This window comes from Helianthus annuus, chromosome 3, assembly GCF_002127325.2.
Source record: "Helianthus annuus cultivar XRQ/B chromosome 3, HanXRQr2.0-SUNRISE, whole genome shotgun sequence".
NCBI classification, from domain to species: domain Eukaryota; kingdom Viridiplantae; phylum Streptophyta; class Magnoliopsida; order Asterales; family Asteraceae; genus Helianthus; species Helianthus annuus.
This window is the reverse complement of record NC_035435.2, coordinates 151,023,326-151,048,639: the sequence shown is the minus strand read 5'-3', so window position 1 is coordinate 151,048,639 and position 25,314 is coordinate 151,023,326. Positions and strand designations below refer to the sequence as shown.

The following is a 25,314-nucleotide window of genomic DNA, read 5'->3' as shown; positions in this document are numbered from 1 at the left end:
CCGTTCTCTCGCATCGAATCACCACTCCTCAGCCGCCGTGCTACCGCTACCATAATTTCGCCAGGAATCAGATTACCGTTGACCGGTTATCCCCGCCATTGAAGGTTGTGTCGTGTGCACCGTACTATCCCTTCGTTTTCGTATGATCTATATCCATTCTAACCAGGTATATTCAAGATCACTCAGCTTTGTTTTTTTATTTTTGAACCGTACTTTGTACTCAGTAACTGGTTCCGGTGACTTTGACAGCCACCTCCGCACAAGTTTAGCCAACACCATCCCATTAGATTTGCTCTTCTCCATCTAATTAGTTGAGGTAATGGTTCGATCCTTTATCATGGTATATCTTTTGTGACTTTTGATTAGTTCCGGCGATTTCTTTAAAGTAACGTCCGAAGCTTCCGTTATTTGTAATCGTTTCGTCATACTTAACTTCCGGCGACTCGTAGAGATAGGAAAGCATGGTGTGTGTATCGATTTTCTTGTGTTGTAATGTTTGGCAATATGCGTGTGTGTACGATGTATACATGAATGTATGTGTGTTGGGTGTGCGTTTGCGAGTATGTGTTTAATATGTGTGTACTGTGTTTCGTGAGTGTTTGTGTGTGTATTGCATGGGAAGGAGGGTTGCATAGGTGTGTGTGCTGGTTTGTATGTGTGGGTGTGTAAGGTGTATTGTGTGTGTGAATGTATAAGGCGTTGCATGTTTTGTTCATGTGATTGCATGTTTTGTTCATGTGATCTTGTTTGTATAGATTAAAGATTAATATTGCATATGATCTATTATTTTGTAAATAAACAATCAGGTTACTAGTGATTACAATCTATAGTTTATGTGTGTATAATCACTTAGGATTATACTAAACTATACCCGTATTTTAAAATAAAATAATTAAAATTATAAATATGTACTTATATATATATATATATATGAGTATTACCCAAGTGATAACTTGTATTGTTTTTAGTGTGGTGATTAATGTGAGTGTTAATTGAATACGTACTTCGTTTAAAAATGACGGGTAAGATTAGTATGAGCTCGCCGGAAAAATTTAATAAAAGAATCTTGAGTTTAACTAATCTTGAAATACGGGATTTAGGTTTGCGTAATTTTTTAGACTTGTGGATTTTGTTTTGCTTGCTAAATAAGGTACGGATTCTGTTTTATTTTCATCGTAGTATACTTTTATATTTTTCGTTACTCGTTGGTACGGATTCTGTTTTCTTTTCATCGTAGTATACTTTTATATTTTTCATTACTCGTTGGTACGGATTCTGTTTCTTTTACATCATAGTATAATTTTATTCAATCCGTTACTTTGCAGTACGGATATTTTCGTTGGATGTTTCAGTTCGTATTGTTACATGATTAGTCTTTATTGTAGCATGCAATAGACCTTAGATTTTGTGCTCATTATTGCATGTTCCCTTTTAGACTTATGTCAAAATACATTTTATTTCTGATACGGCTTTGTACTCTGTCACCTGAGCGCTTCTGACTTGTCGTTGGGGCGTCAACGACATGGCACTCATCGTGACGGTGCGTAACTAAAGTTCACGGCGTTTCTAGTTTGTGCTTGTGTAGCACATGGCCCTAGAGGCGAATAGATCGATCTTAGCTCTGACTCCTGACTCCTGACTCCTGACTCCTGTTGAGATGGAATAATGTGTGTGCGCCTACATGCACCATCTCGGCGCATGGAACTATAGCCATGCATGCCTCTGTTTAGGCTCGTGGGTGCTTCTATATTACGTGACTGGTTTTACTGTTATATGTTGTCACGTATGTCTTGTCTCTGTTATGATATGATTATATGCATCTGGTTATGTTCAGTATCTGTTATCTGTTCAGTATAAGTTTTGGGATTCAAGTTATAAAAGTATTTGTTTCAGTGCCATCTTTTGGATTTGTTAGTGTCAGTACCGATCTGTTTTGCTTCTGTATGCCTGCCTTACTTTTACTGTTGATTTCTCCGTTACTGAGCAACTTTTTGGCTCAGCCGTAGTTTGTTTCTTGTGTTTGTCTTATTTGTTTGACAGGTAATTTGGGAAGCGTGGGGAATAAGTGAAGAGTGTATTGAAGATAAAGATTTTTTTTTTTATTTCGGTAATGTAGTGAAAATGTAATTAGGATCTTTATTTTTCGACGTCATGGATTGGTTTTAGTTTTGATATCTGTATGAGTGACACGTCAGCCTGTCCAGGTTGGGGTGTTACACACCAAGTGTCCAAAAAATTATACCTCTTGTAGCCAAAATTCACACTTTGAAACTTTGGCATACAGTTTCTCCTTTCTTAACAGGGTTAAGAGTGTATGCAGGTGTTTACCATGTTCGTTCTGGCTTTTCGAATAAATAAGTTTATCATCGATGAAAACAATTAGAAATTTATCTAGATACGGCTTACAGATTCTATTCGTCATGTCCATGAATGCGGCAGAAGCATTCGTTAATCCAAAAGGCATGACTGTAAACTCGTAGTGACCATACCTAGTCCTGAAAGCAGTTTTAGGTATGTCTTCTTCCTGTACCTTCAACTGATGATATCTGGAGTGCAAGTCTATCTTAGAGAAGTATCTAGCTCTCTGAAGTTGATCGAAAAGATCATCAATCCTAGGTAATGGGTATCGATTCTTAATTGTAACTTTATTCAATTCCCTATAATCGATACACATCCGCATCGAAACATCCTTCTTTTTCACAAACAACACAGGCTCCCCAAGGGGATGAACTAGGTTGTCTGAATCCTTTACTTAACAATTCGTCTAATTGCTTTTTCAGTTCTAACATTTCTGTGGGTGCTAACCGATAAGGTGCCTTGGCTATTGGTGTAGCTCCAGGAATTAGATGAATTCTAAACTCGACTTCCCTATCCGGTGGTAATCCAGGTAGCTCTTCTGGAAATACATCAGGGTATTTTGATACTACTGGAATTTCCTTAAGTTCCTTGTTTTTAGTGTTAATGATTACCGAAATCATATACACTATTCCTTGTTTTCGTTCATAACTAGCAACTTTCATTACTGAAATGAACTTCATTGGTTTACGTGGCTTATCTCCTGTAACCAAAATTACTTCTCCTGCTGGCGTTTGCATTTCTATGGAATTCTTATCACAGAGGATTCGAGCATGGTTGGCTACTAACCAATCCTTTCCTAACACGACATCGAATCCGGTTAAATTCATAGGTAGAAGGTTTGCAGAAAATTTATGTCCTGAGAGTTCTATTTTTCCTCCTTGGAGAACCTCATCTATTTTAACAGAATTCCCTTCTGCTGTTTCTACTGTATAAATTTGCCTAATTTTGGTTAAAGGTTGCTTAAGAGCTTGGCAAAATGAAGTATTTATAAAACTTTGGTTTGCACCAGAGTCAAATAATACTTTTGCGTAAACGTCATGTACAAGAAACGTACCAGCTATCACATCGGGAATCAGATCTGCTTCTTGTGTCGTCAGCTGAAAGGCTCTTGCATTCTTCTTATTAGTTCCTTTGGCAGGTCTGGCCTTGTTGTCAGCTAGTTTAACCAATTTTGGGCAATCGGGCTTAAAGTGCCCCGTTTCCCCGCAGTTATAGCAGATCATGGATTTCTTCCTGCATTCCTCTTCTCGGTGCCCCGGGATTTTGCAGAAATTACAGTACCCCTTACATTTTCCAAAATGCTTTCTTTACAGTAACTGCAAAATGGAGCGGTGGAGGGTTGCCCGGTTCCCTTTTTCTTGAAGTTACTATTAGTATTACCCCCACGGAACCCTTGGGTAATCTTCTGGGCCAATTCCTTTTTCCTGTTCTCTTCTCTTGTGCGTACCAGCCTGTCGGTTAAGGTGTTGGCCAATTCAACCGCATCGTCAATCGTGCGGGGTCTCGCAACTTTGACTATGTCGCGAATCTCGCTAATTAGTCCCCAAATGTAGCGAGAGATAAGCACCGGTTCTAGCGAAGCCAGAGTTGGTACAATTCTAGCATACTCGAAAAATTTCGAAGTATATACTCGACAGTCAACGTCCACCATCCGGTGGTTCAGAAACTTATTTGTCATCTGTTCCTTTTCGTAGGAGGGACAAAACTTTCTTTCTACCAATTCCTTAAATTCCTCCCAACTCATGGCATAAGCCACGTCACTTCCCTTAGCTTGCAGCACCGTGTTCCACCATTCTAATGCCTCTTCCTTGAAAAGGTGTGATGCATACATCACCCTGTCTTCCTCTGCGCATTTACTTATTTTGATTACCGCTTCGGTCCTTTCTAACCAACGCAGTGCGGCAGTCGCCCCTTTATTGCCTGCAAATTCGACTGGCTTACAGGCAAGAAATTCTTTGTAAGTGCAACCAGTCGTTGCCACTTTCATTTTCTTAATAAATGGGGCTTGAACCACATTATTATTATTGTCGCCCCCGTTCACACTGTTACTGAGATTATCGTCGCGGGTGCGTTTGCTATGGTTAGCTTGGGAAGGTTCAACATGATTCTTAACGGCAGCAACGATTGTAGGGATAGAATTGGCTATACCCTGAGCAACTATATTTTTGATATCTTGTCTATTTAGAAAATGGTCTTCATTATTAGGTCAGATTGATTAACTTCGTTTGCTGGTTGGTTTACTGTGTTTTCCATCTAAATCATTAACAATATGTATAAATTATTGGCACAAAATGGATAGCAACTAAACACAATAGGGCAATCACAAACACAATTAAGTCAACACATATAGCCAAAATCGTCGACCTTGCGACATTTATATTTTATATATTATTATGCATCCATACAAGCCAGGTACTTACAGATATTTTATTTTATTATCATTATACAATATTATATATTATTCTATAGTTTTTTTTTTTTTCATATTATTATTATACAAAACATTTAATTATAGTTATCTGGCTTTTCAAAAACGACGCTCCCTCTCGTCGTACTTCCACGTGATGTTTTCCCCACTTCTCGAATCTGATTTCCCGCATCCACCAGTTCCTCGCCATAGCGGCGCAATTTGGCAACGTTCTCCGGGTTCATGGGTGAAAAAGGTGCAGGTTCAGGATCAAACTGGGGAAAGTACACTTTTGGGTTATTCATAAAATTTTGAAAATGCCAGTCGCTCGTCCACCATTCTTCCAACTGCCTTGTAAGAGGTTGAGGGTTGATAATTGGGTCCGGAATAGCAGGTTCCAAATTGATAGGAAGTTCTGATTGGGCGGGGAAATTGAAAAGGGTTTCATCTGTAGGTCCGATGAGGTCATAGTTCGCCAGTTTTCTATCGAGTTCCTCCCAAGGTGGCAATTCCTGGGCCTGGCCAGAGCTCTCCCCTACTTCTTTTCCTTTTCCTTTTGGATCCTCCGTCTTTTTCACCTTTTGGGCAGCGGGCTTCTTCTTTCGTCTTCGTTTCCAGTCCAGAAACCTTCTCCTCTTTTTAGGTTTGGGTTTCTCCTGTGACTGGGCCTGAAACACTATGTAACACCCTTGTTATTATTTTATGGTTTTCGTATAGATTACGAAACAAACATGTAATTTAGATAATTATGGTTAGTTAAAACTTTTACATGTTTATACGATTTCACATACGTATGACAATACAGTTTACTAAAACTTTTACAATTTTTTTAAACAAATAGTACAACATGATGTAATTGAGTTCGTCGTTTAAAAGTTACGACGTAACGCCATGCGGAAGCTTTAATATCGCGTGTTCGGTTCCTCATCGAGCTTGATCTTCATCCGGGCACTCTTGACATTCACCTATGATCAAAACCAACTTAAAAGTTAGTTTTGATAGTTAAATAATAAGTTTAAACAAGTTATGTGGGTCAACAAACAAAATTAAACAATTTTGGGATTCAAGGGGGGCTAGACGCCCCACCTAGCCCCCTTTCTGACAGCAAGTTCCTTAATTGCTGCTGCATTTGCCCAGCTCCATTTTCAGTCGAAATTCTAACTTCAAAGCTTCATAACTTTTGATCTAGATGTCCGTTTTACACGATTCTTTTTCCTACGCGTTTGTAATTTAATTCTACATCACATGGAGTTAAAATCCGACATCTGAATTTATAAAATTTTAGATTTCAAGCTCTCGGCTTGAAATCAATTATTACTCTTTTGACCCGTTCATGCTTTTACCAAACTAGCTTGTTATTTTCCTTCAAAATACCATGGTCATTGTTATGGGTGAAATTCGGAGCCCATATCCTGGGAAATATCTTGAGATATATCTTGATTATGTGATATCTGTTCATATCCGGGATGCTCATTCAGGATATTGGTAACATCCTGAATGGTATCCTCAGGATTACTAACGGATTGTGTGCAGGAGTACGAGTCCAAGTGCCCAAGGTTCGCGAAGACCCTTTCTCCGGGAGACTCGGTCTAAGTCGTTCAAATGAAGACATTGAAGCCGCTTTTCCCGATCTGCAACGTTATTAATGGAACATTCGGGAGCATCCCATATTTATTGAAATTTTAGTTTGTATTTCGTAACTATAAATAGGTGGGTATACCAGATCGAATAGGGCAACACAGCTACACTCACTACTCTCCCACACTTATTCTCTCGCAACTTTCACTTTCACAAAAAAACATTGTAACACTTAGTGATTTGGTCGATATCCTGCACTGTATCCTGAAGTTGAAAGCAATAAGAAGAACAAGGCAGCTGCGATTGTCAGCTCCCGAGGTTTTATGCCGGCGATCTAGATTGATCAAGGGCTTTCCTCGTACATCTCATGTCATTCCCTTTACTTTTTGCTCATAGTTTGATCGTAGATATAGCTCAATATCATGAGCCGTATCCTGAAAACTGTTTTTCCTAAACAAGTTAACCAGCATATTTCCAACACACTTTTTAGCACACTACCTCACTTAACTAATTTGATCACTTAATTGCTTCGGTAATTTTTGACCAAAACAATTTGGCGCCCACCGTGGGGCAAGTGGAGCTATCTTTACTAAAAATCTTTGTGAAATCATTAATTGGTTTTCTATTTTCAAAACTTTTTGCCACATTGTTTACAATGGCCTTAGGATCAAACATGAGCTCCTCCACTGTGTCTGCTACAGCTTCTGCTGCTACTGGTTTGGTGCTTCTGCCACCTCCTCCAAGGATGCCCGCTTCTTCACAACCTCAGGATATTATCCCTACTCGGAGTATTCAGGGATCTGCTCCCGTTTTAGCTTCTAATGACGAAATTCTAACCTTATTTGGAAGTGTGCAGGAACAAATGAGGCAGCAACAGGAAACAAACCAAATGCTGTTAAGGGAAATACAACTCTTAAAATCTAGTTCGAGCAGATCCACTGAGGATATCGTCACTCCTTTACAACCCAGAACTTTGAACTTCAGTTCGGCTGTGTATACTGAGGATAATAGGGGAAATATTGTGCCTAGCCACCCCCAGAACCATACTCCTGAAATACCCTCCTCGGTCAGGATGTCAACTGTGAGGAGGTCAGGATATGCTTCAGGATATGGCCAGAATCCTCAAATTGGTAACGTGTCAAATAATAATACACTTGCTACTAACAGTATTGGATCTTTGCAGGATGCAGGTGTGACATCAGCATTGTCTAGGGAACTTCAGAAGCTAAAGGATATGATATCCAATGTACCTGGGGTGGTTCAGCCAATTCCAGAAGTGTCCCAGGATAGCCACAGGATATCTCGGTTTGTGCATCCTATTTGTGATGCTAAAATCCAAAAAAAGATTTCAAACTCCCAACATGAAACCTTATGATGGAACCATGGATCCTAAGGAGCATATTGCCCAGTATAGGGAAAGGATGGAAATCAATCCTATCCCTCCGGATCTTAAAGAAGCATGCTTGTGCAAGGGCTTTGGTTCTACCTTAACAGGATCAGCCTTGAAATGGCTCTTGAATGTTCCTCCGCACTCGATTACATCATTTGCTCATTTAGTGAATTTATTTAATAGTCAATTTTCTTTTAGTCGGAGTTTTGAAAAACTAACAAGTGATCTTTACAGGATAACTCAAGGACCTCAGGAATCCCTAAGGGATTATGTGAACAAATACAGCAGGGAATCCTTGGATATCCCACACCTTGATGTTGCTACGGCGGTCCAAGCATTCAAGATGGGATTACAAAAGGATTCCCAGTTTTATCAGGATCTTGTGATGAATCCTTGCAGGAACTTGGATGAAGCTCGAAACAGGGCCTTGAGATATATCAGGCTGGAAGATGATAAGAAAATGCAAGAGAGGATGAACTCATCCACCACCTATGAGTCAACTAATAGGAAGTCAGAATCCTCGTTTAAACCATATCGCTCTAAGCCATATGGTAGAAATGACATTATATGTGGATCTTGTAATAACATTATATGTGGCTAACCATTTTGTACGCATGATATTGGTGGATAATGGCAGCTCCATCAACATAATCCAACTAGAGACTCTGAAAAGAATGAATGTATCTCCAATGGATATCACTTCGAAATCCATCGTGCTTGTTGGGTTCAGTGGAGAGGCTAGAAACACAGTGGGAGAAATAAAGTTACCAGTATATGTTGAAGGGGTCAACTCGATACAACGTTTCTGTGTGATGGACTCCCTATCCTGCTATAACATCATACTGGGCAGGCCATGGATCCATGACATGAAGGCTGTGCCGTCAACTTATCACCAATGCATCAAGATTCCTACCCCTTGGGGGGTTGTTAAGGTTGACAGTGATCAGCAAGAGGCAAAAGAATGTTACTCATCCTCAATGAAATCCTCAACCAAGCCTAATACAGCATAGCAATTAAAGATGCGGACCTAGGATATCGTGGAGGCTTCAGATCAGGATATGAAGAAAGTTATCTTGGATCAGAATAATCCTTATATCTCGGTGCTCGTAGGAACCAATATCCCTCAGGATATTGAAGAACAATTAACTAACTTTTTGAAGTGCAGGATGTCAACATTTGCATGGAAGCATGAGGATATGACAGGTATATCCAAAGACATTATCACTCACAAGCTTGGAATCGACAGGTCGTTCAAGCCCGTACATCAAAAGAGAAGGAAGTTCGCCCCTGAACGAAATATAATTATCCAAGAGGAAGTTGAAAGATTGTTGAAGTAAAAAATGATCAGAGAAGTCAAGTTTCCAAGATGGCTAGCAAATGTAGTGGTGGTACAGAAGAAAAATGGGAAATGGAGAGTCTGTGTAGATTACACAGACTTGAATAAGGCCTGTCCCAAAGACCCATTTCCGCTTCCTAACACTGATGCAATGGTGGATGCTACTGCCGGGCACGAGATGCTGACCTTCATGGATGCATCCTCAGGATTCCAGCAGATCCAAATGGAACCTTCGGACCAGGAGGATACTGCCTTCATGACACCAACATGTATTTATTGTTATACTGCTATGCCTTTTGGTTTGAAAAATGCAGGTGCAACATACCAGAGATTGGTAAACATGATGTTCAAAGATAAGCTGGGGGACACAATGGAGGTATACATCGATGACATGGTGGTAAAATCTAAAAGAGTTGAGGATCACCTCCAGGATATTAAGGGAGCATTTGATATCCTGGATCAGTATAAGATGAAGCTAAATCCTGCTAAGTGCCATTTCGGAGTGGGAGCAGGAAAGTTTCTAGGATATATGGTGACCAAAAGAGGAATAGAGGCAAGCCCGGAGCAAATTAAAGCCATCTTGGATATCAAATCACCTTCAAATATGAAGGATGTTCAACGGTTAATAGGGCGAGTTGCAGCATTGAACAGATTTATTTCAAGATCCTCCGAGAAATGCAAAGAATTTTACGATATCCTGAAGAAGAACAAGAAGTTCGAATGGGGAGAGAAGCATGAAGCAGCATTACAGGATTTGAAGCAATACCTCTCAACTGCACCTCTACTAATGAAGCCTGAGGATGGTGAACCATTATCCCTATATCTTGCAGTATCAGGGAATGCAGTAAGTGCTGTCCTTGTAAAGGATCATGAAGGTCAGCAGTATCCTGTTTATTATGTTAGCAAAAGTTTATTAGATGCTGAAACTAGATATTCTCATTTAGAAAAGTTGATATTGGCTCTAGTTATGGCAGGTCAGCAGTATCCTGTTTATTATGTTAGCAAAAGTTTATTAGATGCTGAAACTAGATATTCTCATTTAGAAAAGTTGATATTGGCTCTAGTTATGGCATCAACAAAGCTTAGACATTACTTTGAGACACATAGGATTCATGTTAAAACCAATTATCCTGTTAAGAATGTGCTTAGGAAACCTGAGATGTCAGATAGAATGGCTAAATGGTCAGTAAAGTTAAGTGCCTATGATCTAGTGTACGAACCTAGAAATGCCATAAAATCTCAGGCTTTAGCTGACTTTGTGGCTGATTTCAGTAGTGATATTCAAAATGAAGTGGACCTAGAAGTACAACAACTAGGAGAAACCTTAGAATCCTGGACATTATATACTGATGGTGCATCTAATGTTAGAGGAGTAGGATTGGGTATACTACTAAAATCGCCACAGGGGGACATAATACCCCAGGCTATTAGATGTGAATTTCCTGCCACTAATAATGAAGCAGAATATGAGGCTTTGATTGCAGGATTAGAATTGGCTAAGAACATGAATATTAAAAGTTTGCAAGTATATGTTGACTCCTTATTAATCACTAATCATTTTAATGGATCCTATGCAGTTAAAGGTGAGAAGTTAATTAAATATCTCGATATTCTCAAAAAATTAGCAGGATATTTCGATGTTTTAACACTTGAACAGGTACCAAGAGAGGATAATGCTGAAGCGGATGCCTTGGCAAAATTAGGACCATCAGTCAGGATACCGGAGGGAACCCAAATACCGATACTTCATATCATGTATCCTGCCATGGATCCCTTCAGAGCTCAGGATAAAGAGGTAACAAGCATTCAGGATCCTGGTCATGATCCTGAGGAGGATACTGGATCCTGGATGACACCAATCATAAGATATCTCAAAGAAGGACACATTCCTGACAACGAGAATCCTAAGGCATTTAGGATGAAGGTATCACGATTCACCATTATAAATAATATTTTGTATAAGAAATCTCTTGCAGGTCCATACCTAAGATGCTTGAAGGATCCTGAGGCCATGGAAGTGCTTCAGGATATACACGAAGGGGATTGTGGTAACCATACTGGGGGCAGATCTTTATTCTCGAAAGTGTTGAGAACAGGATACTATTGGCCGACAATGAACAAAGATGCTGCAGAATATGCTCGAAGATGTGATGCATGTCAGAGGCATAGCAACATATTGCACCAACCGGCTGAACCATTATATCCTATAGCTTCCCCTTGGCCATTCATGAAATGGGGAATGGACATAGTAGGAAAGTTGTCGAAAGCTCCGGGAGGAAAAGTTTTTATGCTAGCAATGACCGACTATTTTTCTAAATGGGTTGAAGCTGAAGCATTTGTCCAAGTTAGAGACCAAGAAGTAGTATCCTTCATAAAGAGAAATATCCTGACCAGGTTTGGAGTACCAGCTGAGATAATCTGTGATAATGGTTATCAGTTTATAAGCAAGAGGACCACTGACTTTTGCAAGAGTTGGGGGATCAAAATGATCACGTCTACCCCGGTACATCCTTAAGCAAATGGGCAAGCAGAATCCTCAAACAAGATAATAGTCAACAACCTGAAAAAGAGACTAGGAGCTAAAAAAGGAAGATGGGCAGAAGAACTACCCTTTGTTTTGTGGGCTGATAGAAGCGGTGATCCCAACAGAAATGGTAATACCCACGGCAAGATCGAATCTTCAGGATCCTGGGCAGAATCCTGAAGCAATGTGCCAAGAATTGGATACTGTGGATGAAACAAGAGATGCAGCAAAGCTAAGGATGGCAGCATATCAACAGAGGATATCCAGAGCATACAACAAGAATATAAGGACTAGAAGGTTCCAAGTCGGAGATTGGGTGTTAAGGAAAGCTTTTCAGAATACTACGAATCCTGCTGATGGAAAGTTGGCTCCAAAGTGGGAAGGACTCTATGAGATTGAATCGGAATCCAGAAAAGGAGCATACCAACTTAAGAATATGGAGGGGGATATACTACCAAGATCCTGGAATGCTATACATCTCAAAGCCTATTTCAAATGAGTTTAGAATTTAATTTCTAACTCAAGATGGTATGAATTCTGTCACTTTTAAATATAATTTATTTTATTTGAACCCAATACTAACTTAAGCATCGGAGGTATGTTAGCCAAGCTAACACCCACCTTAGTTTAAGGTTGTTTTGCAGAATATGCTTCGGGATATAGCTCCAGGATACACACTCAGGATACTTCGAAAGATTAGAGGATTGGCCCCCTCTCTCACGTTTAAGGGATCCTGATCCCTTCACAGGTTTAAAGGTATTCACCTTTCTCACGAATTGGGTTTAAACACCCCGCCTGGAGCGCAAGTTATCCAGGGATAGTTCAAGGTGGCGGGACCAGTTCATGTAAAAGTGGCTGACAATTTCGTTACTGTTGGCTATACCCTGGATCCTTAAGGTATATGAGGATTGATCACCCTCTCTCACGAAAGGGTATTTTCATACTCTCTAAGGTTTAAAGGTTTTCACCTTTCTAAGTCTTGGAGTTTATACACTCCCGCCTGTAGCGCACGAAAATTTGGGATTTTCCCCAGGATACTAAGGGTTTATCCCCAGTACATTAAGGGTTTATCCCCGATAAAACTAAGGTTTTTAACAAGATTGCAAATATATGACAAGCGGTGATTACACACGTTCTTTTGTGGATAAGAAGCTACGAAGTTTAATCACTAAGTGAAGAAATACTCAAGTATGTCATGCACTGATGCAATATCCTGCACAGACAGGAGACATCCATGCCACGGACATTGCAAAGGATTCAAAGGTTAAGGATGGCCAGATGATTTAGACCCTACAAAATACAGGTATCATTAAAGACAAACTAACCATGATACAGGTTCAGTATATGTGTACGGGATACAGGATCTGGATACTTACCTTATTAGGGAAGGAGATCATGGGCTCGATGGATTCCATGAAGCCAAGGTCACCATAAGAGAAACCTTCGGCAGCAGCAGCAGAGGGCTTAGAGCTGATGGCAACATATGGCTCCTTTTTCACCAAGGCAGGCTTAGAAAAGTTGTCAAGCTCCTCTAGATCAAAAATAGCAGGGTCCTTGATGGAATCTGCATAAAAGGGAGTAATTCTAATTTCATTACATGATAGTATTCTGAAGTAACCAAACCTATGCAGGAATATTTAAAACAGATATCCTTACTAGACATGTTGGAATGACTAAAAAATATATCCGTTGGAATCAGGATATCCAATAGTTATATTTTTGGGGACAATTGTTATGGGTGAAATTCTGAGCCCATACCCTGGGAAATATCTGGAGTTATATCTTGATTATGTGATATCTGTTCATATCCGGGATGCTTATTCAGGATATTGGTAACATCCTGAATGGTATCCTCAGGATTACTAACGGATTGTGTGCAGGAGTACGAGTCCAAGTGCCCAACGTTCGCGAAGACCCTTTCTCCGGGAGACTCGGTCTAAGTCGTTCAAATGAAGACGTTGAAACCGCTTTTCCCGATCTGCAACGTTATTAATGGAATATTCGGGAGCATCCCATATTTATAGGAATTTTAGTTTGTATTTCGTAACTATAAATAGGTGGGTATACCTGATGTGCGTGAAGTGTGTTATATTTTTAGATATATATTTAAGCCCTTTTTACACTTTTAGCCAAGTTTTAAATTTATAAAACACGATATTTACTAACACTAAACACACATATGGGCAAGTGCACCCATCGTGGACGTAGTATAGTGTTGGTAAGATACCGAGGTCGTCCAAGGACACAAGAGCTTTTAATACCGGTTTATCCTCAACGTCTAATCAAATCAAAAAGTTAGAAAAATGTTTTAAACTAAGAAAAATAAAAACTAACTAAATGCTGAAAAAGAAAATAAAATAAAAACAGATAGACAAGATGAATCACTTGGATCCGACACGTGTATTAGTATAACCTTTGATTATTTTCGCACTTTTGCACTTGTTTAAGAGATTATCTTAGTTATTGTAGTAGGCCCCTCTTTTGAAGGCGACGTTACCCTCAACCCAGTAGTTTGAGTCAGCAAGGATACAATCCTAAAGGGTCGGATTATTGAAAGATAATGAATTAAGTTATTAATGCAAATTATGGTAGGCCCCGCTTTTGGCGGTGACGTTACCCTCGGCTAAGTAGTCTGAGTCAGCAGGGATACAGTCCTAAATAGCCGGGTTATAGTATTAATAGTAGTTAGCTTATGAGGGGGTCAAAGAGTTTGGATCCCCGCCATCCAATACCTATGGGCATTGAAGGAGATCCTACTAAATTTGACCCAGGTCCCAAGCAGGACCTCTAAACGCTGAACAAGGGCAAGACCTTTACCAAACCGTTCCCTTAACCCCCGACCAGGTAGCCAACATACCTCCATATAGACCGTGGAGATATGAATGGTGAAAATCTTTTATTTTATATAGACAGTAAAATAATGCCAAGACACCACGGACAAACGATAAGGAAAGATCACCTTCAACATAAGTAACTAGTTATTAAAGTCATTAATACAAAACCAAATAAAAAGTGCAAAAGATTAAAAATAAAAAGTATTATACTAAACACTTGTCTTCACCAAGTGATGTAAGAGACTTAGGCAAACATGGCCTTAATTGTCAAGAACTCTTACGATCAATCTTGGATCCCGAGACGACTCACACACTCTATGATGGACAATGGATGATGGTGTTATGGTGGTGGTGGGTGGTGGATGAAGTGTGAGAGAGGTGGTGTGCCAAGGGATGAGAGAGAATGAAACCAAGCTCCTCTATTTATAGGCTGAACAGAATGCTGGACACGGCCCCGTGTCCGCTGGACACGGCCCCGTGCCCGTCTGACATTCTCTCTCTTCATTAATTGTAATTGCGAATTACAATTAATGCGCCTGCTGTACTTTCAACACGCCCCCGTGTCCGCTGGGCACGGCCCCGTGGTGAGCAATGGAAGCTTCTACTGGTTTGTCTTTTCTGCTGCTTCCTGGGCACGCCCCCGTGTTCACTGGACATGGGGCGTGTTCAGGCTCTGTTCTCTTCTCTTTGTCTTGGGAGGTGCCGTTGAGGGTCCGGGCAGTTTACTTTTGTTCCTTTTCTTGTATTTATGGTAGAATTAGTGGTCTTTTTGCTTCTTTTGTGATTTTGAGCTCATTTCATCCTGAAAATACAAAAGGAAGACAAAAACACTCTTTTTCCAACATTAGTACTTAAAAAGGGTTAGTTTTATGCCTTAATTGATGTGTTTTATATGTTGCATTTTACACACATCAAATACCCCCACACTTGAACTTTTGCTTGTCCTCAAGCAAAACTCTTTTAATGTGGCTTACACTCCCAAATGGAATAGGTAGAAGAGAAGTTTTTTAACTTGTCCTTGAGTGTCGGGAATCCAAGGTTTGTATAGGTTCTATTTTTATTTTATTTACAATCTTATTCGTTATGGTTTATTTTGAACTTTTCATAAGATAAACTACTTAATTTGGCATAGCATGCCTTATTAAAATTCCATTTATATACAAGTTCACATACCTCACGGGAGATCACTCAATCACTCGGCCGAAGGTGTATATTTAAGTGAATCGCTCGAGAGCGGCACGGATTTACATTTTCCATATGCTTGCCAAGCGATCAATCCTCCTCCTTTTTAACTTTTTACCTTTGTAAATATCAAGAGGTCTTTTGGGGTGAAGGCTTGGGTTTAAAGGTGGGTGGTTGGTTAGTGGTTAGTAAAAAGGGCGAAAATCGTAACAAGTGTCGGTTTTCGTGAAATACCTTATTTTTGGTGACATTTATTTTTGAAGTATTTCTCCAAACAAGCTTTTTGTAGCTTATGTTTGTTTTTGACTTCAATTTTTTTTTTTTTTTTTCGTCACGTAAAGGGTATGTTTATGAAAAACCGAGTTTGTTACTAAAATAAAGGTGAAAAAATGAAAAAGGTTTTTGGTGGGTAAAAAAAATTGTTTTGGGGGTAATGAAATGAAAGGTTTAGGCTCAAAGGGGTTTTCTAGGGGGATTTTGGGTAGGTAAAAAAAAATTGAAAATAATGGTTTGAAAGAAAAATAGTTAGTCCTAATGCCTCCATCATTTACTTACTTGGGTTTAAGTTGGTAAGGACCGGGAATGTATCGTCGTGGCAAGTTCTAGATTTGTAAAGACCGAGCGGCTATTCACACAAGAAACGAAAAATGAGCATTTAATCTAAATATGTGTATTTTTATGCTCAATAAAGGCTCAAAACTCACTTTTTGTGGGAATGGGTTTTTAATGTGACCAAGCATATATAATCGAATTTTAGCTAGACTTGTTATACCGTTTCATAATTTTCTTATGTTAGTTCTTTTTATCACGACGCTATCGGTTGTAAGTTTGTAAAAATATAACCCTTTTATAACTTGTTATTCCCAACTTAAACTAAGACAAGTAAATAAAAATGAAAAAGTTTTTGAAAAAATTTGGGGTGTTTAGCGGTTCCAATAGAGTTTTGTGTAAGGCTTGTTTTAGGATTTTGCAAAATTCCAAGGTTTTAGCATCCCCCCCACACTTAAATTACACATTGTCCTCAATGTGTCCAAAAATAAAGTTTTTGGTTGATTTGAATATGTAAAATCGTGTTTAAAAACAAAGATTTGTGTTACTGGCACTCTGGACACGGCCCCGTGTTGACCGGGCACGGCCCCGTGGTCAAGTGCCAGTTACAAAAATTATAGAAATGAAACAGAAGCCTGGACACGGGGGCGTGTTCGCTGAACACGGCCCGTGTCCAGTTACCTGAACTGGGTGATTTCCTGCAGGGGGCTCAGCACGGGGCCGTGTTGGTTGGGCACGGCCCGTGTGGAGCCTTCTGTTATGGAGATTTTTGTCGGTTTGTTCTGTTCTTCTGCATGGTTCCATTTTTTTTCTCGTTCCCTTTTTCATCCATTACCACCATGAGTGTGTTTTATTCTGCAAAAACTAAAAGATTAAACTAAACTAAGGATAGGTCCGCGGAATGCCTCCGTGGTGCGCCACGTTTATAAGGGTCCTTGGCTAGACCCAATTCCCGGTTACACGTCCTTTGATTGGGGTGCCTTGCCTCCCAAGTTACACCGTCGGAGAGCGGCATCCAAGCTTGAGTCGATAACCTTCATGTAGTGGACCGGGTCGTCATCCTCTATTCTTTTCCCAACTCCGAACTTTACCTCATCGTCCCCATATCTCAAAGTTAGTGTCCCGTCATTCATGTCCACTACTGCTTGTGCGGTGGCAAGGAAAGGTCTCCCTAGAATAAGAGGGACCTCGGTGTCTTCCTCCATGTCGAGTATGACAAAGTCAACAGGATAAACGAATCTGCTTACCCTTACCAAGACATTTTCGATGACACCTTGCGGGAACTTGACCGATCGATCCGCGAGTTGTATGCTTATTTTTGTGGGGCTTGTGGTTCCCAAGCCAAGCCTTTTGAACATTGAAGAGGGCATGAGATTAATGCTAGCTCCTAGGTCGGCCAAGGCATTGCGAACGGGAGATTCCCCTATTGAGCACGGAATTGTGAAACTTCCGGGATCGATCTTTTTTTGGGGTAGTTTATTGAGTACGAGGGCAGAGCATTCTTCGCCTAAATTAACTAATTGCAAATTTTCAATTTTCTTTTTATGTGTAAGGAAGTCCCTCATAAATCTAGAGTATTTGGGCATTTGGGTTAGGACTTCGATAAAAGGAATATTGACATGCAATTGTTTTAGCAAACTTTCGAATTTTGCGAATTGCTCGTTGGTTTTCTGACGAATTAACCTACCGGGGTACGGAACCCGAGGAGCCTTGGTAGGCTCTGTTGATGGGGGAGGGTCCTTCTCTTGCAGATTTGTTGGTGTTGATTCTTCCGCGGCTGGAGGTACTTCTGCAGGCCCTACGGTCCGGTTTCGTAGCGTGATGAGGTGAACTTGCGCCTTCGGGTTGGTTTCGGTATTGCTGGGTAATGCGCCTTGTGGTCTTTCGGAAAAATTTTGAGCTAGTTGATTTATTTGTTTTTCTATGTTTTGAATGCTAGCCTGTTGATTCCTAAAGTTAGATTCTAATTGTAGGAATCTTTCCGAATTTTTCTTGTCAGTGTCAGAGACGAGGCGAGATATAGTATCTTCGAGCCTTTCTCTTCCACTTTGTTGTTGAGTGAAATTTTGTGACTCATTTCTTGATTGCTGAAAGTTTGTTCGTTGTGGTTGTTGGTTACTACTATTGCCGGGCTCCCTCCAACCAAGGTTTGGGTGGTTTCGCCATCCTTGGTTGAAGGTCCCCGTTGGAGGACCCGACGGCCTAGGTCTATTATCAATGTAGTTTACCATTTCTTGTTGATCGTCCGTTTCTTTCATGCAACTCCAATTTTCATGTGACCCACCACACCCCTCACAAGCCATAACCGAGACTGTTTTTGTCATTTCTAATTTTTTTATTTTTGAAGAAAGGGCCTCGATTTGGGCTTGTAAAGAGGTGCTTTCGTCTACCTTATGGGCGCCCGGGGCGATAGTTTTATTTCCCCGGGGAGTGTGCCATTGAAAATTGGTTTGAGCAATTTCCTCAATTTGATTATATATTTCGTGTGGGCGTCGATTACCTAAAAGTCCCCCGGAGCTAGAATCAAGTGTCTGCCTAGTATGTGGCAACAACCCATTGTAGAAAGTGGATACTTGTTGCCATATTGCGAGGCCGTGATGGGGACATTTGCGTAATAGCTCCTTGAACCTTTCCCAAGTTTCATATAAGGATTCCCCGTCCTCTTGTGAGTATGTGTTAATTTCAGCCATTAATTTAGCAGTTTTAGAAGGAGGGAAATACTTATATAGAAATTTTTGGGCTAGTTCATCCCAGGTGTTTACCGATCCAGCTGGGAGGGTGTTGAGCCAAGCTTTCGCTCGGTCTTTTAGTGAGAATGGAAACATACGAAGGCGGATGGCGTCGTTTGATGCTCCATTGATCCGAAATGTATCACATATTTCTAAGAAATTAGTTATATGTAGATGGGGATCCTCGTCCGCGAGCCCGTGAAAGGTTGCGGAGTTTTGGAGCATTTGTATCAAGTGCGGTCGAAGTTCGAAGTTATTGGCTTCGACATTCGGGGCATTGATAGCGGCGCCGAGATTACCTACGGTGGGCCGTAAGTAATCCATGAGGGTACGTTGGTCCGCCATTGGGGTTGGGTCACCCGAAACTTTCTCTTGGTTTTTGGCTTTTAACCTTTTTCTGAGAAAGCGTTCGGGTTCTTCTAATGGTTCCTTTATGTCTTTATTGGAACTGGAGCTCATACACTACGCGAGGTTGGCGTCGGGTTCCAAGTCCTGCAATAAAAACAGAAAAGAATGTTGGTCAGAAGGTTCACCACGGCCCCGTGTCGAGCGAACACGGCCCCGTGGTCGGAGATACAGTGGTTGTTTTTCAGATCCCAGTTACTGGAAGTTGGACACGACCCCGTGTTGCACCGACACGGCCCCGTGGTCAGCCTCCTGTTAACTTGAAAAACAAAAACTGCCAGTGACGTTGCTGAGCACGGCCCGTGTCCGACCAGGCACGGCCCCGTGCTGAGCTCTGCAGAAGCTGAAAAAAATCTAAAAAATCCTAAAAATTAAAGAAAAATAAAAAGATGATTAGGCCGTTGATTCCTAACTTTCTTAAAATCCTTGTGTCCCCGGCAACGGCGCCAAAAACTTGATGTGCGTGAAGTGTGTTATATTTTTAGATATATATTTAAGCCCTTTTTACACTTTTAGCCAAGTTTTAAATTTATAAAACACGATATTTACTAACACTAAACACACATATGGGCAAGTGCACCCATCGTGGACGTAGTATAGTGTTGGTAAGATACCGAGGTCGTCCAAGGACACAAGAGCTTTTAATACCGGTTTATCCTCAACGTCTAATCAAATCAAAAAGTTAGAAAAATGTTTTAAACTAAGAAAAATAAAAACTAACTAAATGCTGAAAAAGAAAATAAAATAAAAACAGATAGACAAGATGAATCACTTGGATCCGACACGTGTATTAGTATAACCTTTGATTATTTTCGCACTTTTGCACTTGTTTAAGAGATTATCTTAGTTATTGTAGTAGGCCCCTCTTTTGAAGGCGACGTTACCCTCAACCCAGTAGTTTGAGTCAGCAAGGATACAATCCTAAAGGGTCGGATTATTGAAAGATAATGAATTAAGTTATTAATGCAAATTATGGTAGGCCCCGCTTTTGGCGGTGACGTTACCCTCGGCTAAGTAGTCTGAGTCAGCAGGGATACAGTCCTAAATAGCCGGGTTATAGTATTAATAGTAGTTAGCTTATGAGGGGGTCAAAGAGTTTGGATCCCCGCCATCCAATACCTATGGGCATTGAAGGAGATCCTACTAAATTTGACCCAGGTCCCAAGCAGGACCTCTAAACGCTGAACAAGGGCAAGACCTTTACCAAACCGTTCCCTTAACCCCCGACCAGGTAGCCAACATACCTCCATATAGACCGTGGAGATATGAATGGTGAAAATCTTTTATTTTATATAGACAGTAAAATAATGCCAAGACACCACGGACAAACGATAAGGAAAGATCACCTTCAACATAAGTAACTAGTTATTAAAGTCATTAATACAAAACCAAATAAAAAGTGCAAAAGATTAAAAATAAAAAGTATTATACTAAACACTTGTCTTCACCAAGTGATGTAAGAGACTTAGGCAAACATGGCCTTGATTGTCAAGAACTCTTACGATCAATCTTGGATCCCGAGACGACTCACACACTCTATGATGGACAATGGATGATGGTGGTGGATGATGGTGTTATGGTGGTGGTGGGTGGTGGATGAAGTGTGAGAGAGGTGGTGTGCCAAGGGATGAGAGAGAATGAAACCAAGCTCCTCTATTTATAGGCTGAACAGAATGCTGGACACGGCCCCGTGTCCGCTGGACACGGCCCCGTGCCCGTCTGACATTCTCTCTCTTCATTAATTGTAATTGCGAATTACAATTAATGCGCCTGCTGTACTTTCAACACGCCCCCGTGTCCGCTGGGCACGGCCCCGTGGTGAGCAATGGAAGCTTCTACTGGTTTGTCTTTTCTGCTGCTTCCTGGGCACGCCCCCGTGTTCACTGGACACGGGGCGTGTTCAGGCTCTGTTCTCTTCTCTTTGTCTTGGGAGGTGCCGTTGAGGGTCCGGGCAGTTTACTTTTGTTCCTTTTCTTGTATTTATGGTAGAATTAGTGGTCTTTTTGCTTCTTTTGTGATTTTGAGCTCATTTCATCCTGAAAATACAAAAGGAAGACAAAAACACTCTTTTTCCAACATTAGTACTTAAAAAGGGTTAGTTTTATGCCTTAATTGATGTGTTTTATATGTTGCATTTTACACACATCAATACCAGATCGAATAGGGCAACATAGCTACACTCACTACTCTCCCACACTTATTCTCTCGCAACTTTCACTTTCACAAAAAAGCATTGTAACACTTAGCGATCTGGTCGATATCCTGCACTGTATCCTGAAGTTGAAAGCAATAAGAAGAACAAGGCAGCTGCGATTGTCAGCTCCCGAGGTTTTATGCCGGCGATCTAGATTGATCAAGGGCTTTCCTCGTACATCTCGTGTCATTCCCTTTACTTTTTGCTCATAGTTTGATCGTAGATATAGCTCAATATCCTGAGCCGTATCCTGAAAACTGTTTTTCCTAACCAAGTTAACCAGCATATTTCCAACACACTTTTTAGCACACTACCTCACTTAAATAATTTGATCACTTAATTGCTTTGGTAATTTTTGACCAAAACAGTCATCAAGTTATAACCGTTTACTAATTTTCAACATTCAACTTTACGGGTTCCTTAAGAAGTTTTAACCCGTTATGCATATATACTCGTTTTGACCCGTTACGAGTATTTTACATTTTTAGACTTAAATCATGCTTCTATTGGTTTACATCCTATCACCATTTTTATACGAATTCCAAGGACTCAATTTAACAAGACGCTTATTTCAAAACAACTCTTTAAAGGTTGTTTACCCTATTTACCCCTCAAGGGCTTTTTGGTCAATTTTAGCCCTTCATTTGCGCGATGAAGGGCTTCCGCTATTATTTGACCAAAATATCACTTTTAGCTATAATTCTAAACATGCGTACCTGGCTCGGGTCATAAGATTGACCCGTTTAAATAACTTTCGCTATTAATATTTAGTTAATAGCAATGCTAACCATGTGTTAAATCCTGTGATCACAAAACTCAACAAGCAATCATCCAATATTATTGACAAATGGCGTTAACAACACCATTTGACCCGTTTAGTCGAAAGACCAATTATCATTTCGAGATGGTATTAAATTACCATTTCACCCCCTTTAACCTATCTCGGTTTACTTTTAAATTCATCTTACTTAAGAATTGTTCTCGTTTTGTTTGACCCGTTATGGCTCATGCCAAATGGTGTCCTTTCAAATCCCTTTATATATTCGTTAGTCTATGTCCGGATTACTATTTGACCGTTCTTACCCTTTTTACCATAATTCATGGTTTCTTATCTTTCTCACTTTTTCCGACTCGCATTTAAATCGTGCCGGAACTTCATGTTTCGTTTACTCAATATAATTCAGATTCAATACTCGCAATCAAGTATTTGTTAATAAAATAAAAGGGCGTAAGCTTCACTTACCTCGCATCCAAACTATGCCTCTCTTTTCCTTCTTAACTCGTTTGACCCGCTTCCTCCCCCAAGCTTCCACCTAGCTTGTTGCGCATCAGACTATCATCATTGTTTTCAAGGTGGTTAGTTAAATCATAATTTAATACGATTATCCCACCTTACGCATTCTCTATGTTGAAACTACCATTCGACTTCATTATTAGTTAGATTAACTTATCAAAAGTTAACCACTTTCAATCACATGGTTTACACAATTGAGTCTAGTTCAACATGATGTTTAGAACCCTTATCACTTCATATTACGCATAATTTCCATATCATTTAAATACGCGTTTTCACTCTAAATTTCAACACTTTAGTTCTCGTTTAGGCATTTTAACAAACACCTTATGTGCATAATTTTACATATCTACTAACTAGTTCACAACTAGTTATTTCTACCAAGATTTACATCAAAAATCAAACCTCTATGTCTAGTGTTCATGAACTACATCTAGAACTTATAACATAACATCAATATTCATCAATTTAACACTCTAATCCGAGTGTTCATCATATTGTCATAAAACCCACTTAGCACATAATAGGGTAATTATCAAATCCCTAGTTTTGACACCAATCCATCAAGTCTTCAACTAGGGTTTGTTTCTAAACGAAGATTTCATCATAATAACACTTATAGATTCAACATTCATTTCAGAATTTCAATTATGGTTGTTCATCATAATGTCAAAGTATCACCAAATCATAAAATTCAACATACCTTGTGATCCCCACGACTAGGTGATCATTTATACGTGTTCATGCATCCGATTCGGGCTAGATTTGACCTTCAATTTGATGATTTTGTTGAAATTAGGATTAGACCCCTTTTTCTTCTCCCCTGGTCGATCGAACTAGAACACACACTTTTGTGTGTGTTTTAATTTAATATTTTTTTGTTTTATAAATGTTTTAATTAAAGCATTTTCCTATTTACCCACCTTTAGTCCCTCATGTTTTGGTTTGTTTTAAGTAGGTCAAAACCTACTTATTTCTAATAACATTCCCTCTAATTAACTAGGTTAATTATTCCTAGTTAACTTAATGGGTTCGGGACGTCATAAGCTGTTTTATTTTAAGTCCCGTTAACTCGGCCTTTTACATACTTTGTTTTCTCAAGGTATTTATCCTCCTTCTTAATTAACATCGATTTTATTTATTTAGATCCTAATATTTATCGGGTTAATTTTTACCACTAACGGCATTTTACCCGTCATTACTATTAACGTGGTTTGATTACCAAACCCGTTTTTGGGGTGTTACACACTAGTGGCTCACCGGACTGCGTTCCTGTTGTATCCATATCAGTCGTATGGATTGTGAAGTTTCGGAGTGCTTCCGACAGTTCATTCATGTTGTTAGTCACACATAAGGAAACACACAAAAATTAAAGTTAAAATTTTATTTATTAAATTAAATTTTCACAGAATCACAGAATGGCAAATTGAAAAATTAAGTATTTTCCGAATTCTTAATTAGCTTAAATTAGTGGCTCTGATACCACCTTTTTCTGTCACGGCCCCCGACCCAGTTTCCCGGTCTGGAAGCCGTGAGACAAAAACCCGTGGTATTGGTGTGTAATTTGGCAGCGGAAATTTTAACAGGATCGTTTAAACTGAAAACACTCATTTACTTTATTTCAAGTTTCGGGACAAACCCCGTAATTTACAATAAAGGAACTTCACTGGGAAATCCCCTGATTACAAAAACATGTTTATTTATTTACTGAGCCACTTTATTCAAGTTGGAGTGCTACGCGGCACTTTTCCTTGTTCACAGTAAATCACCTGAAACATTTTTAAAAAGATTTTATCAGCGGGGAAATACTGGCGAGTCATTCAATTCGTACAAAACGACACATTGTTATAATTTACAGTATTAAGAGCGATTACAATTGTCCCTATCTTATAATTATCTGGTCCAGTTGTCACTCGACCGGATCTGTGACTATGGTCATATCACTATTGGGTCCGTTCACCCAATAGTGACGTGTATCATTATTTAGGTCTGTTCACCTAAAAGTGATAAAACAGCAGTAATGTGCACAATACCCCACTTACTGCCAGTAACTTAAGATAACAAAGACTTAATCCCTCTGTAAAATATAACTTGAACACTTAACCTTGAGGTTTCATAAAATAGTTTGATAAAAGAGATTGACTCACATTGCAAGTTTAAACTGACAGAGTCCGCCTACTGATTAAGCCTGGTAACCTAGTTAAATAATGCAAATGAAACTAGGTTAGTAACTTAATAAAACATTTACGATAATTTCACGAAATCAAAACCCTCACGACGAATGACAAAGTATAGCCCGAATTCAGGCAGCACTTAAACATCCATCGGATCGGTTTCAATCGATCGGACATTGTATCGTAGCAATGATCGAGTTATTACCCTGTTATCGCAGCAGCGTTTCACTACTTTGGACGTCTTTTTAAAGCAGATTATGGAGGTTTTGAAAGAAAATTTCGAGCACAGCAGACTGCCCATGCAACGTCCTATTTATAGCAACTTTTTGAGTTTCTCGCGGCCCGCGAAGGCCTTAAGGG

The 25,314-nt window shown here is 39.8% G+C and overlaps 1 non-coding gene across 1 annotated transcript; it reads left to right on the top strand.

Annotated features, from left to right (window-relative positions):
- The first annotated feature begins 18,747 nt into the window (after nt 1-18,747).
- On the top strand, nt 18,748-18,854 carry LOC118491012. Its single transcript, XR_004890237.1, has one exon. It is a non-coding gene; the product is annotated as a small nucleolar RNA R71 (small nucleolar RNA).
- Nucleotides 18,855-25,314: the final 6,460 nt, after the last annotated feature.